The 25,236-nt window shown below is 35.2% G+C and overlaps 1 long non-coding RNA gene and 1 pseudogene across 4 annotated transcripts in view; one reads left to right on the forward strand and one right to left on the reverse strand.

The window, feature by feature from the left end:
• The window catches only part of LOC141490761 (uncharacterized), a 733,557-nt gene that overhangs the window by 414,193 nt on the left and 294,128 nt on the right, over positions 1-25,236 (forward strand). The gene's annotated exons all lie outside the window — the stretch shown is intronic.
• Positions 943-7,917, reverse strand: LOC141491492 (spermidine synthase pseudogene; annotated as a pseudogene).

Below are 25,236 nucleotides of genomic sequence, written 5' to 3' on the forward strand. Positions count from 1 at the left end.
AATAAAATATATGTATATATTTATTATATTTGTATATCTATTATTATTTTATACAGATATACACATCACATATGTAGATATTTATTATTGTGTATTATATTATATATTGCTATACATATATCAAATATTAATATATTATTACACATATATTATATAGTTCTTTTATACAGATATTGTACATATGTTATACGCATGTATTTATTTTACATACATTATATTATATATTTGTTATACAGATACTATACATGTATATATTATTATGCAGACATTTAGTTATATAGGGATTACTTATAATATTTGTAATAAGGTATTACTTATAATAAATTATAATATCTAAGTGGTACAGAATAATGAGTCATAGATTTGGAGTCAGGTATTAAAACCTGAGTTTTAATCCTTCCTCATATAAACTTAGTAGCTATACAAATCAACTGGGAAAGTCCATTTAAGGTGTTTAGAAAACCTTAAAGCAGTGTATAAATGTAAATATGTTTTATTTCAGATACATATTTATATAAGCATTATATGCAAAATGTTTTAAATACATATATGTATATAATATGTATGATGTATATAATGTGCAAATATAAACACTAACCATGGAGTCAAAAGAACTTAAATTCAATTTTCTCCCTTCTACACACCCCACTTTTTTTTTCAGTTATAAATACACTGTTTGGTGAGGGGTCTTGGTGAGGTGAGAAGGATCAGTCTGTACACAGGTGATCAATATTAACAGACACTAATTGACCAGACTGGACAAAGACAGAGATAGAAAGACAGACATCTTGTACTGCCCCTCACCCGCCCAGCAGAGCAGGGCACAGGGAGCCCCTCAATCACGTCCTGGGTTCAGTAACACTTGGTCAACAGGCAGGGTTGGCTGGCAAGGGGCAGGTCCTCAGTCAGGAAGAGGTGCCAAGTGCCAGTTGATGCCCTCAGAGCAAGAAGAGGGGCATCCTGGAATGGGTACTTGTGGCTTGAAGTCCCTGGGAGAGGCCGAGGGGGGCATACCAGTCTCCTCACACATCACTCAGGGCTTTGCGGGCAAACTCAGGCAGCACAAAGGCTGCGGTGGACCTCTGAGTTGTAGTACTTGAGGTTCATTTTCTCTACTTGTTCCTGGGTCAGCTCCTGGAAGTTAGTGCTTGGGGTCTTGCTGCAGAGCATGAAGCCAATCTGGATGCTTGGGTAGATGGGGATGGTACAGTAGGCATATTCCACAACAGGGAACAGAGACTTGCAGAAGTGTCGCATCTCCTTGATGAGGTCCAGATGCAACCACTGGCACTCACCCTGACAGCAGAGGATCCCATCGTCCTTCAGCTGTTCTTCATCAGTTGGTAATAAGACTCTTTGAACAAACTCTTGGCAGGACCCATGGGGTCTCAGGAGTCTGTGATGATGACATCAAAGGCGTCTTAGTTCTGCTGCATGAATTGAAATCCATCTCTAACATGCAAGGTCAGCTTCAGACTGGAGCAGCCCATGGCCATGCCTGGCAAATATTTCTTAGAGATCTGGATCATGTCCTCATCAATCTCATGCTGGACCACAGACACCACAGAGGGATGCTTCACCCCTTCCCAAAGGATGCCTGTCCCCACCACCAATGATTATCACCTTTCGTGGGCTGGGATGGCTGCAGAGGGGCAGGTTGGCAACGATCTCCTGGTATGAGAATTCATCCCTCTCTGTACATTGGATGACTCCATCCAGGACCAGGACATTGCCATAGGTCTTGCTGCCGAAGACCAGGATCTCCTGGTAGCGGGAGCGCTGGTGGTGGAGCAGCTCGTCCACCTGCAGGGACATGGCCTGGCCTGACCAGAGGTGGCACGTCTCCCGGAACCAGCCCTGGCGGATGGCAGGGGGCACCGGGCTCCATGGCGGGGCCGGGGGAAACACAGGCCGCGGTGGCCGCAGCACAACGGGGCCAGCAGCGCCCGCCCGTCTGCCCTCCCGCCAACCTGTGCCGCAGCCTAACCCGGGGGCCAGCCACTCTTACTACATGTGCATCCCTGGGACAATCGTTCAGTCCTATTCGCCATATCTGTAAATGAGTTGGAGAAGGAGGTGGTAAACTACTGCAGTATTTTTGCCAAGAAAATCCCAAATGTGGAACCCAGGAACTCTTTTTGCTTCAGTTTCCTCACCTGTAAATGAGCTGAAGAAGGAAATGGCAAAACACTCCATTATCTTTTTCAAGAAAATTCCAAATGGGTGTGACACAGAGTCAGACATATCTAAAAAGTGACGCAACAACAACAAAAATATACATTCATATTTATTATATTATAATAATAATGATATTAGCTAGAAGTTATATAGTGTTTTAAGGTTTGCAAAGGGTCACATATGTGTATGTGCAAATGTGTATATCCTTTTACAATGCATACATTTGTGTAATTTTAATTTGATCCTTACAACAACCCTGTCTGATTATTATCCACATTTTTTAAACTGAGGCAAACATATTAAGTGATTCCTCTGAGATCATAGAGCAAGTAAGAGTCTGAGGCCACATTTGAACTCAAGCCTTTATGACTTTAGGCCCAAGACTCTATTCACTGAGCCCCCAAGTGGACTGTTTAAGCATATTCGAGCAGGTTATTGGCATAGTGGCAAGACCTGGAATTGACATTTGGAAGACTTGAATTTGATTCTTGTCTCCTTATTATTTGTATGGCTATGGACAACTTCTTTCAACCTCAGTTTTCTAATCTGTAAAATGAGTATAGTAAAAGCACTAAATGTAATTATATCTCTAACACCTAAATAACTATACATAAGTATTTTATAGACATATTTATAGCTAGATAAAATTTACATATAAATATTTCTCTACATGGCTATATAAAATTATATATAATTTATATCTACATAGGCATAAGTAGATATCTTTCTGAATATACATGTTTTAATCATTTATATATTACATATACACAATATTTCTAATAAATATATCTCTATCTCCATATCCATTTTTTGATGGACTAACATAATAGAACATATCCTGTTGATCACAGAGACTTAGATTTGGAAGAGAATTCAAAGGTCTTATTGATCTACTTAAGTTTCACCAAGAACCCTCTCTACCCTATAGACATTAATTGATCATCAAACTTTTGCTGAAAGAGTTCCAGTTTGGGGAAAATCTGATGTACCCCCCCCCCAGAAAAACTATTCCACTTCTTGATTTGCTCTAAAAAAGATGTCCTCTTGTTGCAAAAATTTGCTAAGTTGTACCTATTGCAGTCATGATCTTCAAATGTTAAAAAAAAAGACTATGCCTACTATGGAACCCTAAATACATATCAGAGAGTATCAGGGGTAAAAGGAAAAATTATATCAGGCAGTAGATAGAGAGCATGAAGGTCAGCAGATGGCCTCATTTGGGCTCAGGCGAGAGAGAGAGAGAGAGAGAGAGAGAGAGAGAGAGAGAGAGAGAGAGAGAGAGAGAGAGAGAGAGAGAGAGAAGCTGAGTGGAAATAGAGAAGGAAGGGACCCATTTAGCAAACAGATATGTGCTAAGTCAGGAAGTCAGGGTAGGCTGCAAGAGGAGACAGGACTGGGGGGCAAAGGCAAACTTTATTTACCTCAGACTTCTGCCTGTCATTGGCCCTGTGACCTTCCACTTTTTGTTGACAATCAGAAATTTTGTTCTAAGGTATTTTTGTCCTATGCAGCTGTGTTTGTATTTGTGTGTGTGTGTGTGTGTGTGTGTGTGTGTGTGTGTGTGTGCACGCACGTGTATGTGTGTATGTGTGTAACAGGAACATCTCCAACAATCTGAATGATGATATTTGCATGAAGACTCGCTTTTAGTATGGCTTATCTTATTTTTTAATTAACATTTACTTTTAAGTTATGTAATACAACAAGCATTTCTATAACATGTAAACATATATATATTTCCATAACAATAAAAAAGATAATTGCACATGAAACTGCAAGTCTTCTATGCACAACTTACTATTCCCTACAAATATACAATGAAATTATCATGTAAATTTCTTGTTTGCTCTCCTATCTTGGATATATATATATATATGTATATATATATATACATATATATGTATACATATATATGTGTATATACACACATATATATATGTATATATATATATATATACATAAAACCCATACATATTTCTATTTATTCTCTGGATGCATATAACATCTTTCTTCATATGTACTTAATAGTTAATTTGAATATTTATAATAGTCAAAATAAAGTTATTTATTCAAAGTCTTTCTTAAAACATATGGGCAGCTAGGTGGTACAGTAGATAGAGCACTGACCCTGGAGTCAGGAGGACATGAATTCAAATTTGACCTCAGACACTTAACTCTTGTTTTGTTTTTTTGTTTTTAGGTTTTTGCAAGGCAAATGGGGTTAAGTGGCTCGCCCAAGGCCACACAGCTAGGTCATTATTAAGTGTCTGAGACCGGATTTGAACCCAGGTACTCCTGACTCCAAGGCCAGTGCTCTATCCACTGCACCACCTAGCTTCTCCCCTTCTTTTTTTGTTTTGTTTTTTGTTTTTATGATTTTAGACACTTAACTCTTAATAGCTATGTAAGCCTGGGCAAGTCACTTAACTCTGACTCCCTCACATCCTGGGAGGTCTCCAGGCTTCCTGATTCCTATCTGGCCTCTGGACCCAGATGGCTCTGGAGGAGAAAACAAGGGTGCTGACTTAGCACAGTACACACACCTCCAGCTCAAATCCACTTTTGTATTCTTAGGGGAGTTACTTTCCTCTGTAAATTCTGAGCTTTCCCAACTGAAAAGAGAAGTCAATCAGAAAGTTTGAGTTTGGAAAAAAAATTCTAGTCAAAAACTAGAGAAAAAGTTTTAATATTTGTAATCATTCAGTAATTTTTCCTGTTTAAAACATTTTATCAGGAGTATCACTTCCTTATTGGAAGGCAATATGGTACAGCAGAAAGGAACTGACTGACCTCCCTTCAGATGCAATTAGTTTGTTAATTTTTTCTAAACTTTCTTTTGCCTTTTAAAAAACTTTTTTCTTTTCTGAGAAGAAAAGGAGAAGAATACATTGGAAATGTAGGTGAGGAGAAAGACAGATTGGTTTATTCCTGAACAAAACATTTCTTGATTTCCATGTAGATCTGCTCCTGTGGTTATTTTTTACTGTGGTTACTTCAAATCAGACCCAGAGTGTGTTAAAACCAGCACACAATATTATATACAATCTCATAGTTTGAAGACAGCCCAGTGAAATTCCAGTCTATCCCTTTCCACCAAATTTCCCAATATAGTTTCCCTTAAAAGCAGTCAATTGCAGGGGGCGGCTAGGTGGCATAGTGGATAAAGCACTGGCCTTGGAGTCAGGAGTACCTGGGTTCAAATCCGATCTCAGACACTTAATAATTACCTAGCTGTGTGGCCTTGGGCTAATAATTACCTAGCTGTGTGGCCTTGGGCGAGCCACTTAACCCCATTTGCCTTGCAAAAACTTAAAAAAAAACCAGTCATTGCTTGAAGGGGGAACTTCCTATTTCCCAAGGTAGTCCACTTCACTTTGAGATAAATTCTAATTGCTAGGAAGTTTTTCTTTACCAAACCAACATTTGACTCTCTGCAAACTGAATTGAGTTGAAGTCAATTCAATAAGCATTTATTAAACATTTAACAGTCAGAATAAGAAAATGATGAGAACTGGAAATAGATAAATAGATCTAGATTTAAACATAGATGTAAGTGTAGCTGTAGATAGATATATCATGAGTTCAGTTGCCATGTATGCAAATGACTCCCAGATAGATATACAAATATGGATAAATATGTATCTATATATAATATACAGACATGCATATATACTATATATAAAAGTGGTTTATAGATATAGATAATATGTACGTGTTTATATATTTATGCATTTATCTATAAACCTACCTTACAGAGAATATAATCTCTGTATATTATATATAACTGATTTATAGATATCAAAACATATATGTCTGTATAGTATGTAAAAGATTGATTTATGGGCAGCTACAGATGTACAACTGTATCTGAATCTATCTATAAACCAACCTTATATATATAATATACATATTTCTGTACATTATATATCTGTATATTATAGATAAGGTTCAATTATAGAACTAGACATAAGCCTATATTTATAAATTTATCTGTATTTAGATTTATAAACCAACCTTATACAATATGCATAGAAAAATAAACCAATCTTATATGTAATTTTTATTATATCCATATTTTAAATTTTTATATTTATATAAATTGTAATATGATTATATTTATTTTATATTATTATAATTTATTTTGTGTATAAATTTTATTGTATCTATATTTATAAATTTTATTGTATCTATATTTATAAATTTATCTGTATCTATAAGCTATAAGCTATAAGCTAACCTTATGGACAATATAGACATATTTCTGCATACACTTTGCACTTGTATATATTGTGTGCATTTGAACCTGTAAGATCCAAGAGAGACAGTAGAGGAAGAGGAACCAGAATAGATCCCTGGGCTTCTCTGTACATAGGAAGAGGAACACGAATAATGCTTCTGTAAGAGACATTAGGAAGCAGCAGTTAACCCAGATCTGACCAGTTCTGCCCACTGGGTCAGGCAGAATAAATCTAATCTCTTCCATATAAGATAATTAGCAATCCTATCTCCCATCTTCTCTTCTCCAGGATAAAAATCCCCATATCTATTAACTGATGCACTTATGGCATGATCCTGAGACTCTGCATTACCCTAATCACTCTGCTCTAGACCCTCTCCAGCTTATTCATGTCCTGGATATCTTTATCTGAATCTTGTTTTTCCTACCCTTAAACTTTTCCTTCCTCTGAAACTGTCATGGACCAGTAAACCCTATTGGAAGCAAAGAATCGTAAAGAAATTGAAAGAGATAAGGTTTCCAGAATTTTGTAAGAACTGGACATCTTTTTACTTATGTTTCCAGAAACACATCTTTTTTTTTTTTCCTAGACCCTGGAGTTTTGTTTATGACTGGTTTTTTTGGTTAAAGAAGGGGGGAGAAGAAAGGAAATTAACCCAAAATGTTCATCTAGAGTGATCATTTTATGGATATAGACTTTTCCTATTAAACTAGCAATTTAGTAAAAGCTTTTGCAACATTGGGGTCCAGTGGAAAAGGATAGAGCAATACATGGATGATCTGCAATCAAATGGCCACTCAGGAAAGCAATCTCTATGCTTTTAACCTCAAAGCAGCCCATTTCAGCTAGAATCTGAAGGGCCCCATTTTGTTCATTTCCTTTATTTATTTATTTTCTGTAGACCTTGCTCCTACAGGAAAGGCTGATGGTGGGGTACTAGAGAGCTCCCATGTTACATAACAGTTTAAACATTACTGCCCTTTTTCCTTACCTATTTCTGCCCCGACTCTGACTGTCTTCACTTTATGTGTTTTTAATGGAGATAAGTGTGAGAAGTAATGGAGTGAAGCCACGTTGAGGTCTTAAAAGGATCATTGGTGATAGAAAAATATGTCAATTTATTTCCCTTGGGACATGGGAAAAAGAGACAAAAGTTCAGTAGATGATGAGGATAATACTTCTCTCTTCTAAAGCATTTTTCAACAAAGGATTTTTAAGATGTTTTACTAAAATATATTTTATTCCCTTTTTCTGAGGTGAAGAAGCAAAAAGGACTTTTGTTAGCTGGTTCAAGGGACCCTGGTGATAAAAACCCAACCAGAGCCAGCACTCTGTTTCCCCTTCTCTGGGTTCTTTCCACTCCCTCTAGTGGAATGCACCTCTCAGGTGTGGGCTACCTTTCAGAATCTTGTCTGCCAGGAACAAGCAATATGCAATTAGAAATGACCTTTTGGATGAAAGATTTGCGTTTATCAAATCTTCTCCGGACAGAGCTGTCCATGGTTGTAATCTAAGCTGTCTGGCCAAGCGAACCTAGGAGCAGTGTCTTTGGAAAGGGTTTCATGTTCCCTTGCAAAAAAGTTTCTGTGGTGTGTCCAGATGGCCACTGGGCTCCCCCTGAATGCATTACGCATTCAGGGAGACACAACAAGGAGGTGGTCACTTGTTATTTGTCATGCCGGGTCATTCATAATGAATCAACAAAGCATTTACAATAGTTTTCTTGTAAATTGAACAAACCTTTTAAATGGTGTGTGGTCTCTTCCCTGCCCCCACTCCCCTACCCCCGCACCCCTACCGCCTCCCCAGCCCCCCATGAATCAGTTCCTTTGTCCTGAAATATGTGGTTAGCATTCTCCTTTGCTGGGAGAGCTACACAGTCTAGGAAGGAACTCAGAGTGAACATGCAAGTCGAGTTGACATTTTGCATTTTAGAATTATACCCCAAAAGCTAATTCACACTCTGAAAAGTCAAGGGAAGCACATAGGTAGAAAGCTTTCAAACTTTTAGCCCTATGAGTCATCAATTTTAGAGTGTAGAAATAAAGCTTCTTTTTCATACACGTAAGGATGAAAAGATAATTTGGACTTTTAAAATCCTTGTGTGGTGGCTTGAAATGTATTGAACAACTGCTTGTTGTTTTTTTAAAGAGAAAAGATAACTGAAGAAATATTATGTACTCACAAAGAAACTAATGACTTGAAACTTTTTCCCCTTCAGTTCCAGTACTTTGTAATCTGGGGAACTGGGTGGGAGATTGAATCAGCCTCTTATTTAAAGCAGAAGAGAGACATCAGTTGCTTAGCACCTTCTTTTACTTCTGAAAGAAAAAAGACACTTTTGCAATATAAGAGAATGAGTCATATTCCATCTCTTTCCTGAAACAAAACAGAAAAATAAAAGCAAAGATGATGAAACTGTGAAAAGGTCACTGGTTCTGAAGTAAGAGAACCAGATTAAAATTCTTTCTCTGGCATTACTTGTGACTCAGTTTCCTCATCTGTAAATTAAAGAAATTGAATTGGATGGACTCTGAAGTCCCTTCTAGGTCTGGATAGATCTATCTAGGGTACCATGACTAAGGGATGAAGGCATCAGAATTTTATGTTGAATCCCAGACCTGATCTTCTTTTATAAAAAGTTCTGATGCCCATCTTCAGTAAAAAGTCATGAAGAACATTGTTTTTGATATGTTACTGAACAAAATATATAGTAGGATATAGGGATAGCTTCTCTCCATGAATATATCCCTGTCTCATTTTTTTTTTGAAGTTTTTAGTTGCAGAGAGTTACCTGGGACAGAGAGAAGCAGTTAAATGACTTATCCAGGGTCACACATTCTGTATTTGAAAGGGACAGGATTTAACTCCAAGGTCATCTCTATGTATGAATTATGATGGCAGAATGTATATTTGGTCAAAATTAGATTCCTGCTACAGGAGCAGAGCTATGTTATTCAAACTTGACTTTGAACATAAAATTTACCCTTGAGAATGCTAGAAATGAGATGGATTTCAGAGGCAGTTTTACTTGTGTTAGCTACTCTGATTTAATTTATTACTAATTAGAGCTGTTTTAGGTGTTTTACTTTTTAAAATGATGGTTAAAATTATTGCTAACATAGCAGCAATTTGCACTTTGTCACATGAGTGTTTATGACATACATGATGCATATGTGTCCATATATATGAGTGTACATATATAGATATATTTTACCCAGAATTGTTGTAGGGTCCTTGTAGTCTCAGAATTCTCAAATATAGTATTTGAATAGAAAAGTAGATTATGTATTTCCCCTGTGGCCGACCAAATGTCTTTTCAACAAAGGGTAAAATCAGAAGGCTATTTTTTTGTGTAAAAGAGTGATCTTTTTAGTCATGCTTGACTGCTTTTTGAGGACTGTCTACATTTATAATGAGATATTCTTGGACTCATTTGAACCAGAAAGTTTAGGAATATTGCAGTAAAATATCTCAAACGATTTAAAGTGATTGGAGTCCAATCACTCCAAGTAAAAGCTCGTTAATGAATGATCAAGGGTGACATTGATTTCTACATGGTAACAGTTTGAAAAGTGACATCTCCATTGGAAAGTCTCTGAGTTGTGGTAAGGAAATATTTATTCGATTCTTCCAGACTTGTTGTCATTTATTCTAATTTAGTCTTATCAACTGCTAAAGGAGACTCTCATTGTTCCCATCTTTCTTAATGTTCCATTTTATAGTTCCCTGAGAAAGTTGAGGCTGTCATAAAGACCATGATGACACATTTTTTTAATATTCTTATTTCTCAGAATAACTGACATTGGTCTATCCAAAATAAGAAGAAACATTTTGTTTCCTGCATATCTTTATATCTGTGCTGCTGAAGAGAGTAGACTTTTATGTATATTTATAAATGCTACATGAATAGAGTTTAATCAAAATTGAAGAAGATACATGTGCATACACAAACATGTGTATATATGTGTGTGTGTGTGTGTGTGTGTGTACATATATATTCCCATTTCTAGATTCTGGATCTCTGATCCCATTCAAATATTAAAATCCTTTTTTCCACTATTAAATTTTTTTTAATCAGTGACTTTGAATATCATTACATTTGAGAATATTTTTGTGCTTTATCTTACTGTTAATCTATTTTGATTGCTTCTATATGAACTCTTTCTCCCTAATAAAGCTAAAGTTTGAAAAAATTAGAAAAAAAATTTCTTGAGTAATAACCAGTAGGGAATTCAGGTGATGTTAAGTACCATCCTCTCAAAAAGAGATTTTGTAATCCTGTGTCCTCTGTTGTACTTTCAAGTAAAAGCATCTCCCCTTGTTTTTATATTTTTCATGTTCTTTATCCTTTCATTTTTTCATCCATTCCAACAAACAGCTTTTTGTTCCATTTCCTTTTTTCTGATTTTTACAGCAAATGATGTGTCACATATCTCTTGGAATTGGCCATTCGTTCCCCTAAAAGATTTATTTTTGCCTGTGGTGTTGCCTTGAAAGAGTCACCCACCTAAAGCACAGTTACTTCATTTCCCAATAAAGACAATGGTGTTTTCATGTCTGTACTTATTATTATTCTGAGAATGTACTAATTTGTTACATCCAAGATGACGGTTAGTTGGGGCTGTGAAAGGGGCAGTGTGCCAGCTATGGCAGGGAAGTCAAAGGGCTTCATTCATGGGAGGTAGTTCGACAGAAAGTAGCCTGTAGAGTATGTGGGTCCAGGGAGGCAGCTTGCCAGAAGAGTCATCCTGCCATCAGCCTTGGCCGGGTTGGGTTCCGAATCAAGCTGAAATGATGATTTCACAAAATGTCATCACGGGCGGCCAAATTTGCCAACTGCCAGTGCCCCAAGGAGACACTAAGAGACATTCTTTCTCCACGGGATCGAACGGATGCTGCCCAAGGATTCCAAATGTGGCAGTGCATTATCATTTCTGGCATTAAGCTCTGATAATTGTCTACTTACAGTGAGCCTGTAATAGCAAAAAATAGCAAGAGAGGGAGGGGTGTTGCTCCAAGTGAAACTATGAAATCGGTTTAGCGGTATGACTGGGGGCCGTTTTGTTGTTCAGTCCGGCAACATTTGAATGATAATGAAGTATGATTCTATACCTTAATTCGGCTCAAAACCAGGGTGGTCTCATGATTTTGTTCTACATGCATGACATTGCTTAAGGTCATTACTTGTAAATCTTAGTATAAAAAGGCTGAAAATATATTCAGCACTTTGTAGTTTCCGAATGCGTGTTTCATGAAAAGTTGAGACCTACATGGTGCACTTGCTGGTGCTGAATGGTCAATTTAGGTCTGTAGATTAGCAAACAGTAAGTAAGCAGAGGCTGTCAAAGGGCTTTGATGAAATAACCCTGTTGATGCCGTTGGATACTGGATGATCACTACTCCTGTAGTAGACGTTCAGATTTTTCTTTGTGAGCAATATGCCCTCTACTGTGTATTTTCTATTTTTCTGATAGCTTGGCCAACATGACTGATGATTTTTTAAAAAAATATTTTTACTTTATTTTCATCCTGTGAACCCCCTAAATGGAAAGTGAAGTTTGAAGCCAAATTATTGAATTTTTCATTGGAACTCTTGCTTTTTATGAAGAGTTTCTCAAGGTCTTTTTTTTCTCTTTAAATCCAATAGCATTTAAGAATAGATGGAATTGCCAAGGCATAAGAGCCTGTATTTAACTCCAGTAAATGTACAATAAGATCTGTCCTCCCTAGGTCTTGTCCCCACCATGTCTCACTTCAGAAGAAACTTGTGCAACTTGGACAGTAACTCTGGGCAAAAACATTTCATTTCTATGCTCATTCATATTTCTGCCAAATGAAAATTTACTGCCTTTTGTAAATTATCCCAAACTACATTTTTTTCATTGACAACTAATACAGACCTAAAGACTCCATGTTGTCATCTCCAAACTTGAACTGGTTGATCTTCAAAACACAGAAGCTCTGACTGGGAGAACTTATCTCTATCTCAGATGAGAGGAAAATAGAAGTTAATATTAAAATAAAAAAACAACTTTATATCCAAATTTAAATTGGAGTAAGTGTTCTACTCATCTTTTTCCTAAATACTAGACAGTTAGCCCATAGAATAATTAAATATTTGTAATAAAGCAGTTAATTCAAGCAGTTTATTGCTGTAATTTGCAAAAGTACATTGAGCTGCTTTCTTTCAGTTCATTGATGGTGGAACAAACATTTCTTTAATAAGACTGGAGCACAATCTAATTTTGTTGCCAAAGCTTAGATAAGGATCAGACCCCCTCTGAATCACCACAATGACCTGTGACCCTGAGAGTGCTGGAGAGCTCTGGCAAAGGAAGAGTGGGCCATTCATTATTATGCGTGGGACTTCCCAGCTCTAAAGGGGCTCTATGCTTTCTCTCTGATGGACTTTGTTTGTTGGAAATGAGAACTGTATTTTGGCAGCAGAGGGCCAGAACTGGAGCTACTCTGCAGGCTGGCTCATTATGACATAATCCTTCATTAATCTTTATTCTCTATTAATAGATCATGACAGAATTTTTCTTTAGTTGGGCCATCTTCCTTACCAAGCCCTGGAAAAGCATGGCTCGTTAAATGTCTACCTCTGGCTTCCAGGCTTATTTCTATACATGGTCCTGGCCTGTGCCTTGGATGTTGATGAAAATTATCCCATCAGCTTTGCACAGGACCCCAAATACAGCAGAAGGCTATAAAGATACTGTGGAATGGGAGTTACTTCTAGTTGAAGGAAGGTGACTTAACTGGGAAGCATATATACCTTTCAAAAGCAAATAGGGGAAGTGAACCAGAACCTTGGGAGAAATTTCCATGTAATGAGTGAGTGTGAGCTATCTGTCAGAGGATAGAGATAATGCTTGAGAAGGTCTAACCCTAAAACAAAAAACAAACAAAACTCAGAATGGTTCAGAAGAATCAGTACTCCAATTGTGGAATTGGAGGTTGCTGTTTTCTTGTTTCATCATTTTGGGTCATGTTTGACACTGTGACCCTTTTAAGGATTTTCTTAGCAAGGATACTGGAGTGGTTTGCCATTTCCTTTTCCAGCTCATTTTACAGATGAGGAAACCGAGGCAAAGGGGGTTAAGTGAGTTGCCCAGAATCACACAGGTATTAAATGTCTGAGGCTAAATTTGAATTCAGAGCTTTTTGACTTCAAGCCTGGAACGCCATCCACTGCACCACCTAGCTGGTTCACATCCCATCTCTGTTACTTCATATCTCTGTGGCATTGTCAATTCAATTTATTTCCTTGGTCTCAATTTACTTATCTGAAAAATGAGAAACCTTATACCCCTTTGGCAGTCTGATGAGTCCTCAGAACCCTTTCTCAGAGTAATGTCTTTAAATGAATAAAATAGGATAAAGTTACAAAGGAAATCAATTGCACTGAAATGTAATTATCAAAACATTTTTAAAAGTTTATGAAGCCCAAATAAAGAAATCACATGATATCTTGTGCTCCTAAATTTATGATTCTATAAATTACATAAAGAGTGAGTAGTGAGAATAAGGATAAAGCTGAGAAGTTATAATGCTTTAGGAGGAGGAAACTGCCCCTAGAAATATTTTTATAACCTCAGACAAGTGTTTCTTTGAGATAGATTATATTTTTCTAATCTGCACAGTGACTGGAGTTCTAGCATCTTACATCTGATTTGAGTCTACTATAGACCTATCCTAAAGGAATTAGAGACTTGAAATATAGTTTTTAAAATAGCTTAAAGTAAACAAAATTAATATTATCCTGAGATTTTCTTTTTTATTTTGAGATTAGTGACTTTTTGCCAAGTCACAAAATTAGTTTGGAGACTCACAGGTCTAACCTGGCTCTTCCATTTAATCTGCCATCTATTCTTACCAGAATTGGTACAGAGTATAGAACACCAGACTTAGAGTTAAGAAGAACTGAGATCAAATGTGACCTCAGCTGTTGACTAGCTGTGTGACCCTGGGGAAATAACTTTACTTGCCTCAGTTTCTCATTTTTTTTAAATATGCTGGAGAAGAAAGTGGGAAACCACTTTCCTGTATTTTTTCCTAGAAAACCTCATTTGAGGACATAGTCAGACATGACTGAAGAATAACAGAACAACACCAACAATTACTGCTACTGCTACTGCTACTCCTACTTCTACTCCTACTACCACTACTACTACTACTATTACTACTACTACGACTAACCAGAATGGTTAGCAAACTACCATTACCTGTTAGTCTCCCTCTCCCTGTATTACTTAAATACTGACTATTTCAGATCAAGCGACCCACCACCTCCACCTTGTTGTCTTTCATCCTTATCCTCTTGAACCCTACCATATCCATGTCTCACTCCAGTTTTGCCCATAGTTTCCACTGTGCCCTTAGGAATTACCATTCAATAATGAAGACATTCCCTTCATTCTAGGCCTCTTCCTTTCATACTCCTTCCTTTACTGAGACCTGATCTCTGTACATGATATGGATTTTTTATGGTTTTTTTATCATCTTCTCCAAAACTAGCTGTGATCACAGAGACACAGACATGGAAGCACACACACACACACACACCTACATACATATATACACATAAATATCTCTGATAACTTTGATCTTTAAAGGACAAAGTTTCCCATTGTCACCTAAGACTGTTTCTTTGCAGTTATCACTAAACAACATTTCTCCTTTGAAATATACTCTATTAAAATTTTTCCCTTTATTTAAGTATCTAAATCATGGTAACTTTTGTCTACATGGTTCCAAAGCAAGCTCCCTCCTTTCTCCAACATTTCAGCCCCTGGTTCCTTTTCTTCTGCTCTTCCCTTAAAGTTCTGCCCTTATTCTCCCTTAAACTCTTTAGCCTCTTGGTTTTTCAGTCTCCTCAAGTACTAGAACCTACTTTTTTAAACTCAGTATGCAACAGGGATGGTATCTCCCCAGATCTCACCATTGCATACAAGTGTTCCACTTCCTTAATCAAAACTTGTGCTACTCCTATGAACCTATCCATCTTCACCACAACCTCCAATCCTATTAAGATTTTCTCCAACCTTTCTAACTTTTTATTTCTCCATTTCCAATCTTGACTCTATTATCCTCCTTCTACCTGTATGACTTCTTCTTAATTGTATTTGTTAGCTCATCATTCATATTATATCCAATATCTATGGGTATATCTTTGTACTGATTCTTCATCTCTTTCTCTACATATTATCTTAATGACTTCATTAGCTTTCAAAGGTTTAATAATCATCTTCTTGCTAAGAACTTACAGTTCTATGTATTCAACTTTAATTCCTCACTATAAGGGAATCTTGAACTTACCTACCTTCCCAGATAGTTGGGTCCATACCAACAACCATTTATTAGACATTTTAAACTGAATGTCCTAGAAACATTTCGAACTCAGCATATCCAAAACAGAATTCATTATCTCACCCTGAATATAATGTTTCTTTAGACCTTCTTAGTTTCTCCTGGTCTCTACAGAAGAAACTACAATGTTCTTTTATTTTCAAAAGAATTTAAATAAAATTTCATTTCTTAATTAGCAAAAATCCACATTCTCTTTTCTCCCCCACCCTGAATCATAATTGAAAGGGGGAAAAACCCCTTTTTACAATCATGTACAGCCAAGCAAAATGGAGATCTACATTGGCCATGTCCAAAAGAAAGAAGATATATATATATATATATATATATATATATATATATATAGTCTTGATATACAGTGTGAGATGCTGCTCTTTACCTAGTTTCTGCCAGACTGCTTTCCAGTTTTCCAAAAATTTTTTAAAATAATGATTTCTTACCCCAATATAAAAAAAACTTAGGGTTTATCAAACAGTAGGCTACTGTGCTAATTGCTTCTGTATAATGCATCCCAAATGTGTTGTCGATCTCTCTGTTTCTTACCCAATTTTAATTTTTTAAAGCAATTATGAAATTGCAGTATAGTTTGAGATTTCATATTGTTAAGGCTATCTTTGTACTTTTTTCATTAATTACCTTGCGCTAGATGCATATTTTTATTTATATCTAAAAAGTAATCCTTTGCTAGTTTGGTTGGCATGGAATCAAAAAAGTAAATCGATTTAGATAGAAATCATTTTTATTATAGTGATTCAAACTACATAAACAATTAACATTTCTCCAATTTTTTCAGGTCTGTATTTGTATAAAGAGTGTTTTGTTAATTAATATTGGTGAATTACGTATACAGTACTAGCTACAACCTTAGTCTTCATTGAAATTATAATACCTTGCAGTATTATATTTTGCATCCAAGAATTTCCCTGACACCGGCACTTAGAATATTTCATAAAACTTACATTTGCACCAGCATTAACAAATCAGTTTTATAACTATAGAAGATGTTATATTATCTTTGACTTGCATCTCTATCTTTCCTCATTTGTATATTTTCATAGAAGCCCAATACTTATTAGTTGACATTCATATATGATTTTTCCTTTATGTGTCTACGTATATTTAAAGTGAAACTTCTCTTTTAGTCCCCTGCTTGATTTTGTTGGATATATATATATATATACATATATATATATACATATATATATATGTATATATATATATAAATGCCTGATACATATAGGTCATTTTATATCCTGTTAATTGCAAAAATTGCTAATTTTGTCAATTAACTTTTTAGGATTTTCTTAGTCAATGATTATGTCATCTGAAAAGGGTGATAAAAATATTTCCTATTCTTTTTTTGCTGTCCTATTGATAGAATTAGAATTTCTGGTAATATAATGAATAGTAATGGTAATAATGGATATCCTTGTTTTATTCTTGATCTTATTGGAAAGGCATCTAGTTTATCCCCTCTACAGATAATATTGACTCTTAGTTCTACTACCCATCATTCTAGGGGAAAATGCACTTATTCTTATACTTTCTGGTATTTTTAAAGCCAGAAATGAGTATCATATTTTAACTGTAATGGACAAATATTATAATTTTCCCTAATATTGAAATAGTATAAATCTGGTACAAATCTAATCTGGTAACAATGTATCATTTCTTATAGGCTGATGTAATCTCATTTCTAATATTTTATTTAAAGTTTTATGAATCAATAGTTATTAAAAATAGTGATCTGTAGTTTTCTGTGTCTGTTTTAACTCTCAGGTTAAATATCAAGATCATATTTGTGTCACACAAAGAATTTTGTAGAAACCCTACTTTTCTTTTTTTTAAATAAAATTTTATGTAGTATTAGAATAAATTATTTAAATGTTTGGTAGAATTCATTTGTAAATCCATCTGGTCTTGGAGTAATTTTTTTCCTTTAAGGGTTCTTTTATGACTTGTATATTTCATTTTCTAAGTTGGGTTATTTAATTATTCTAATTCCCATTTTATCTACCTGGGTAATTTATATTTCTGTAAATATTTATTTCATTTAGCTAGTGAGCTTTAGTAGCATATAGTTGGGTGAAATAGATCCCAATAATTTAAAAATTTTTTTTTCATTAGTTTGAATTCACCTTTTTCATTTTTGATGCTAGTGATGTTTTTCTTCTTTTAAAAAACATCAGGTTCCAGGTTTATCTGTTTTATTGTTTTCCCCACAAAGAACCAGCTCTTAGTTTTATTTAATAAAATGATAATTTTTTTCCTTTGATTAATATTGAATTTGAAGTTTTTTTAATTTGTCGGTTTTCTAGATTTTTTTTAAGTTGCATGATGAAGTTGTATTTACTCTTTCTGTTACTGAAGAAAGTGCTTAAAAATAATTTTTTCTGATGTGTTGTTTTGGTTGTGTTCCCTATTTTTTGTATCTGGCTTCACTTTGGTCATTAAATTAAATTATTGACTAGTTCTATGATTCATTATTTGAACATTCCTGCTCTTTAGGATTAAGTTATTAATTTCCAGTTTATTTTTAATCTTTGCTTCAATGGTCATTTAATAATGGTCATTATATTATGGTTGTTAAAGGTACATTTAATTTTTCTGCTTTATGTTTTCTTTTTTAAGGTTTTTGATATCCAAACATATGATCAGTTTTTGTGAAGGTTCTATGCATAAATCAAAAATAGGTATGTTCTTTTCTATTTCCATTTAAAACTTTAATTAATGTTTTGTTTATTTTTGTTTAGATTTATCTTAGTCTAAAAGGGATAAGCTGAGACTCCCCTTTATTGTAATTTTATAGTCATTTCTCTCATTAGGGACTACTCTAGTTAAGAAAAATGTACAGATCCTTCCCTCAGTCCAGTTCAAAATTGGGAAAGTGATAGAATTGCCAAATGGTCCCTGTCCCCACACCCTGCACTAGTTCAGGATTTCCCCAAGATCATTTCCTGCCCTGGAGCTTCTTGCCCAGTAATCTCCACTTAAGTCCCTAGTTACTATGATGTTCCATCTTTAGCACCCTCCTGGCCAGAACCTGTCACAACTGTTTGTAGACGCCTCTTTCTGGCTTGCTAAGCTCCCTTGTGCTGAAAAAAAAAATGATGCATTTTGACTTTTTCTTGGAGTTTTTGATCAGTATTTGGTCTGATAGGAAGAGATTTGGTGGGGGAGCTAGACCATACTTCTTTTTTGTTACTCATCTTGACCCTTATATGTAGTCTTTTATTCTATTCATTTTGAATTGTTTGTATTTCTTCATGATGAAGTTCATCATTAAAAAGTAAATAGAAGCACCATATGTTCAACATGATCAAAATCATCTGGTATTGGTTTAAAAATAGAGAGTTAGATCAATGAAAAAGATGAGACAAAGAAGAATCAGAAACAATGGAACTCAATAGCCCAGTATCTGATAAATCAGAAAATATAAATTACATGGTAAGGAACTTCCTATTTGATAAAAAAAAAAAAATTCTAAGCATTTTGGAAAGATGCCTGCATAAATTAAGCTTAGACAAACACTTTACACCATATTCCACAATATATTCTAAATGGATACTTGACATAAATATTAAACATTTTTCAATCTTAAAATTATATGGAAAGCTGATTGTAAACCTTTCATATATTTGGTTAAGAGATATTCTTAACCACACAAGGGATAGAGGCACTCCCAAAAGATATAATAGATAACTTTGAATAAACAAAACTAAAAAAAACTTTTGCTCACAGAAAATTAATATTCCTAAGATAAGAAGGGTAATAGTTTAAGGGGGTAAAATCTTTTTGTTGAGCATCTCTGAGAGGGGTTTGATAGGGTCAGATGAGTCTGAAAAGATATATAAACAATTAATATGCATGTATATAACCTTCCCAATTCATATGTTCAAAGGATATGAGCAGGTCACAAAGTAAGAATTGAAAAGAACTTACAATTACATGAAAGAGTATTCCAAATCACTAATATGAGAAATGCAAAGGGGCGGCTAGGTGGCTAAGGGCGGCTAGGTGGTGTAGTGGATAAAGCACCACCAGCCCTGGAGTCAGGAGTACCTGGGTTCAAATCTGGTCTCAGACACTTAATAATTACCTAAGCCATGTGGCCTTGGGCAAGCCACTTAACCCTGTTTGCCTTGCAAAAAAAAACCTAAAAAAATGAGAAATGCAAATCATAACAAACCTGAAATCGTACCTTGGAGTTGTTTTCCATTCCATTTATCTAATTATTACTAAGAAGGGCAACTAGGTAGTATAGTGGATAGAACATGGGCCCCAGAGTCAGGAGGACCTGAGTTCAAATGCAACCTCAGATAATTGCCTACACACACACACACACACACACACACACACACACACACACACACACGAATAATTATTAATAAGTAGGAACATTTTTCATGTATTAATTGAAAGTTTTTATTTTTATTTTTTCTTCTAAAAACTGCCTGGTCATATCCTTTTACCATTAATCAATTAGGGAATGGCTCTAATTTTCATAAATTTGGATCAGGTTTTTTCTATTTGACAATAATAGCAGAAAAATTTGCTGTAAAACTCCCCCATCATTGTTTCCCTCTTTCCTTCTAATTTTGTCTGCAATGATTTTGTTTATCAAAAACAATTTAGTTTAATGTAATCAAAATTATCCATTTTACCTCTTGTGATTCTCTGTATCTCTCATTTGGTCACTTCTCTTAGCTATATTTCATGCAAGTAAATTTTTCTATGTTGCCCTAATTTCCTTATATCACCCCTTAAATCTAAATCATGCCATTTTTGAATTTATCTTGACATATGATGTGAGATGGGTAGCTACACCTAATTTCTGTCAGATTGTTTCTCATTTTTCCAAATAGTTTTTGTCAAATGGTGAGCTCTTGTCCCCAAAATTTGGACTTTTGAGTTTATCAACTACTAGCTTCCTGGAGATATTTATATCTGTAGATTATGTTTTTATGTATATAATATATTCCATTGATCAACCACTCTATGTATTATTCAATACTATGTTGTTTTGATGATTATTGCTTTGTAGTATAATTTGAAATTCAAGTTGCTAGGCCTTTGCCTTAACTTTTTTTCATGATGAAGTTCCTTTTTTTCATTGATTCTGTGGATATTCTTAGGTCTTTTTCCTTTTACTAGATTTTTTTTCTGGTTTATATAAAATAATTCTTTGGTAGTTTGATATCATGGCATTGAATAAGCAAATTAATTGAAGTAGTATTATCATTTTTTATTATGTTGATTTAGGCTATCCATCAGTAATTAATAATTTTTCAGTCCTTTAGATCTGACTTTATGAGTGTGAAAAGTGTTTTAAAAGGGGAACTAGGTGGTGCAGTGGATAGAGCACCAGCCCTAGAGTAAGAAGGACCTAAGCTCATATCTGGTCTTAGCATTTAATAATTACCTATATGACCTTAGGCAAATCACTTAACCCCATTGCTTTGAAAAAAAAAGCACAAAAACAGGGGCAGCTAGGTGGTGTAGTGGAAATAGCACCGGCTCTGGAGTCAGGAGTATCTGGGTTCAAATCCAGTCTCAGACACTTAATAATTACCTAGCTGTGTGGCCTTGGGCAAGCCACTTAACTCTGTTTGCCTTGCAAAAAAAAACCCTAAAAAATAAGTATTCTGTAATTGTGTTCATGTATTCTCTGTGTGTGTGTCTTGGCAAGTAGACTTCCAAGTATTTTATATTGTTTGCTGTTATTTTAAATGTTCTTTCTCTTTCGATTTATCCCTTTTGGGATTTGTTGGTTAATATATAGAAATGCTTATGATTTATGAGGATTTATTTTATATCCTTCATCTTTCTCTAAAGTTGTTAGCTGTTTTGACTAGTTGACTCCTTTCTCTACTCTTATTCTAATTGGAAAAGCTTCTAATTTATTCTCAGTATAGATAATATTTGCTTGGTTTTAGATACTATTTATCATTATGAGAGAAGTTCCATTTATTCCTATACTTTCTAGTGTTTTTAATAGAGCTAGTGGTTTAAAAAATAATTCAACAATTCTCAAATGATTTAAAAATTTTGCATTCTTTTGGTAAAAATCTCATGTGAGCATAGAGCATAATCTTTGTGATATATTCTTGCTAGAAGTTTGTTTAAAGTTTTTAATTTGAGCATTAATCAGGGAAAGTGGTCTATATTTTCTTTTCTGTTTTTGCTCTTCTTTGTTTAAGTACACAATGTCTTTCAGGTCTTCCATGGATTTCACTGTAGCCCACAGTCATAATGTTAAATAATCTAAGCAAATTTTGAATACATTTCCTAAAATTCTGCTATTCTTTAACCTCTTTGCAAAGCTAAGAAAGTGAATCCTTGCTTGAGGATTGGTTTTTTGTCCTCATTCACATAAACTTACCTTTGTGTCTACAAGGTTAAATGCTAAAGTGTTTCTAACTCTCTTAAGATAAGTACAATCTTAAATTCAACATTTCCAGTATTCACAGTATTTACCACAGAAGTCACTTTACCTCTCTTGGTTCAATTTTACTTAATTTTTTAAAATGAAGAAGTCATAGAGTCCTCTAAGGTTTCTCCTCTATGGTCTAACATTCTAAGAATTCTCCCTAGTGTGACTTCAGTTTATATTGTGCTATCTTTTCTTAAAAGTGTGAGATTAAAGGCAGCTTAGAAGAAAAGCCCATAAATAACTGTCATGATTTCATATTTATCTTGGCCAGTGTTTGTGATATGTCAAATCAATGAGTGTTTTTAAGTACTTGTCATCTTCTAGGCCAAGATATAGATACAAGTATAAAAGAAAGACAAATTCTGCACTAACATAAGCGCTTATATTCGAATGGAGGATGACAAGACATAAAAGGAAGTTGAAAGGGGGCAAGGGATGTAGGGCATGGGATGGTCACCAAGTCGGGAGAATGAAAACTTGTTGGTTTGGGCTTTTCTTTAAAATGGTAGCTCCCAAGAGAACTCACCAATAAAAGATAGAGGCCACAGGGGCAGTGGAAGAAGTCAGCAAAAAATGTGTTTCTAAATTTCAAAGAGTAAGGGGTCTGATGTGGAAAATAAGAAGTTGTTTTCTTTTTAGGGTTTTTTTTTGGGCAAGTCAGTGGAGTTAAGTGGCTTGCCCAAGGCCATACAGTTAAGTAATTATTAAGTGTCTGAGGTCAGATTTGAACTCAGGTACTCCTGACTCCAAGGCTGGTGCTCTATCCACTGCACCACCTAGCCACCCCCAGAAGTTGTTTTCTATCTGTTATACCTATCATGCACTGAGTGTCTTGGTGGGAGGGCTGTTAACCACATACAGGGAATTCCTAGACCTGAGCTATAATTGTGCTTTGTCTTAGAGAAATCTTTGAAATTGCATTCTGATTTGGGCATAAAATCTGTCCCCAATTTGGGAGGGAAAAAAACGAACTCTCTTGATTTAGTTACCTAGAATTCAGCCTTGTTCTTGAACCCAAAGCATTATGTAAGAAGTTCCTAGGCCACCAATGATGTCTTAGATGAGGATATTAGAAGAATTCCTCCAATTCTGGGATTCTATAATAAATAATCATAATTAGTCTTAAGACTAATTGGTCTTAATTAGTCTTAATTAGTCTTAAGACTAGGTGAAGTCATAGATGATAGATTGTTAAACTGTAAGCCATCCCTGGATTTTCTGCGCATCTCAGCTCTACCTTCTAGAATTTAAAAAAATTGCTATCTCTTTATATCTATGTAATATCTATGTATTTTATCTATATGTATATATGTGTATGTATTTATGTATGTATATACACACACATGGGATTTCATTTCCAAATCTTATTTAATTATAAAGTCCTTCAGATAAGGGTCTGTACCTTTTTAGATTTTGTATCCCCAATTTTTGGCCTAATCCTGATGCATGATAGACCCTAAGTATTTGTTTTACACAAATGTCATTCTATTAATGAACAATACCTTAACTACATTCATGGAATTCACTAAATGATACTTTTTGTAAAGCTAGGAATCCTTTCATAAGGGGAACAATCACTTTATAATTTATCCATTTGGGAAGTCCAAATTTATTTTAAACAGGTTTATTTAAGATGCAGTGCAATTTCAACCCTAAAGGGAAGTAAGAGTAATGTGTTCTTCATTCAATAAGTTTATCACAATTGGAGATGGTAAGATTAAATTTAATTAAAGCATTCAATGTGCTCATCATCTTTATCCTTATATTACCATTACCTTATATAAGTCATAAACCATAAAGTATATGAAGAGGAAAGACCCTAAAGAACTTTTATTCCAGTTCCCTTAATCTAAGAGAACTGGAACCTGAGGTCCAGAAAAGACATGAGGTCAGTCAACTGTCCCATGGTTTTTTAGTAGCTACCTCTTCTAACTGAGCACAAAGCATTTGGAACTAAGGTCATCAGCCCTCAACTGTTTTCACCTTTGACATAGAGTATTTTTTTTTGTTTTTGTTATTTGTTTTTGCAAAAACTTTCTTAGGCTAAGTCTCGGTCCTAGAAGGAAGCAGTTATGTGGCTTAGAGGGTTGGACTTAGAGTGACTAAAACTTGGGTTCAAATTTGACCCTAAACAAGTCACTTACCTCAATTTGCCTTAATCCAACACAGAAGAAAACAACAAACCAGTCTTTGCCATGCTGAGGTCCAAGGAGTTCCAAAGAATTTGAGCACAACTGAATAACCACATTCTAGAAAGCATCTGTGCATAAATATTTGAATAATTCAAGTACCTAAATTTCTATGGGTGAAGCATTTTGCCTATTTTTTTCTGTGACTGTAAGAAAAGCTCCATGTTGTTTTTTATCCAGTGTGTTGGGGAATGGAACTTTCTAAGCATAATCTCAAAAGTGGAAGAATTGATGTATTTGTTGGGTGGAAGCTTTGGTATTATTTCAACTTTGAAGAGAATTATTTGACCCAGAGTTGCTCTAGAAGTGAACTCTCCTCTGAAATGATGGGCTTAAGTTGGACTAGTCAGATACTGTGATAGCTGGGAGAAGAGAGTGGAGGAGGGAGAAGGGTTGCATGGACTCCCTCAGCTGAGTAGAGACAACAGCAGATGGAGAGAAGAGAATCAGTGACAAACCTGGGACCTTGAGAAGAAAGTCCATCTGAAATGGGACAAGAATCCCTGATATCCTTTCATTTCTGCCCCCCCACAGTTTTGCAGATTCTAAGCCTTTTTCAATCCATCCATCTCATTCATTCAACAATAGCTTACTATTTGGAAGCAAGACACTGAAATATAAAAATAACAAAAAAAAATAACACACCCTTTTTTTGGGGGGGGGACTTACTACAGTCTAATAGAGGAAAGAAGTCATTAACACAAACATCAGTACTGCAGGAAAAATGTGCAAACAAATGTACAAACTGTGATCACAGTTAAAGAGAGAAATGAAATTCTAGAAAGATCAAGGAAAACTTTTAAGGACCATGGAACCCATCTATATG

The sequence above is a fragment of the Macrotis lagotis genome, chromosome 6 (assembly GCF_037893015.1).
Source record: "Macrotis lagotis isolate mMagLag1 chromosome 6, bilby.v1.9.chrom.fasta, whole genome shotgun sequence".
Classification (NCBI taxonomy): domain Eukaryota; kingdom Metazoa; phylum Chordata; class Mammalia; order Peramelemorphia; family Peramelidae; genus Macrotis; species Macrotis lagotis.